The sequence below is a fragment of the Lissotriton vulgaris genome, chromosome 1_1 (assembly GCF_964263255.1).
Source record: "Lissotriton vulgaris chromosome 1_1, aLisVul1.2, whole genome shotgun sequence".
NCBI lineage: Eukaryota > Metazoa > Chordata > Amphibia > Caudata > Salamandridae > Lissotriton > Lissotriton vulgaris.
The window spans coordinates 1,806,333,747-1,806,334,582 of NC_141685.1; positions in this window are offsets into that span (position 1 = coordinate 1,806,333,747).

Sequence of the window (836 nt, forward strand, 5' to 3'; positions counted from 1 at the left end):
CATCCTGGCCCGTCCAGCTGCCGGCTGAGGACCGCTAGGCCGAGAGGGGTCCCAGAGTACCTTGTCCCTAGTAATCCGGAGGAAGGCTACCCCTCTTTCTGGGAACAAGTGCGCACCGCGAGGCTCAGGGGACCCAAGGCGCGAAAGTACCCGACCTCCTGGAGCCCTGGCTGGGATCCGGGAGGCAAATGGCACCCCTCGGCACTTCCAGGGAAGTCCGGCCATTGCGGGCGACCAGATGGCCGAGGGGATCCGGGCGACCAGATGGCCGAGGGGATCTGGGAGACCAGATGGCCGGGCACAAAAGAGAAGCCGCCTGGACCCTCCGGACCCCGTCCCAGGCACCCTGCCGTGCAGCAGGACCCAGGACGGAGCCCCGGTGGGGAGGCCACCCTCCCCGGGGCCCTCAGGGGCCCCGGACTGGGCTCCTGAAACCCAGCCGAGCAAGGGGAGGCTCCCTGGGCACCACGGAACCCCGTCCCGGGCCTTTGGCAGTGCGGCAGGCTGGGGGGACAGGGCCCTGGGCCCGAGCACCCGACCCGGGGCCCGGCGGGGCCCCTGGACCACAGCCGGGGGCCCCAAGGCCCAGAGGCGCAGGGGTAGCCTTCCCCGGGCCCTCCGGAACCAGTCCCGGGCACCCTGCCACGCGGCAGGACCCAGGATGGTGCCCCGGCCGGAGCTCCTGAACCCAGCCAGGCTCTCCGGGCACAATGGAACCCCCCTCTGCCGTCCCGGGCAGTGTGGCAGGCCGGGGGGGGGCTGGGACCCCAGGCCCGGGCCCTCCTGGACCCCATCCAGGGCATCCTGCCACGCAGCAGGCCCAGCGACGGATCCGG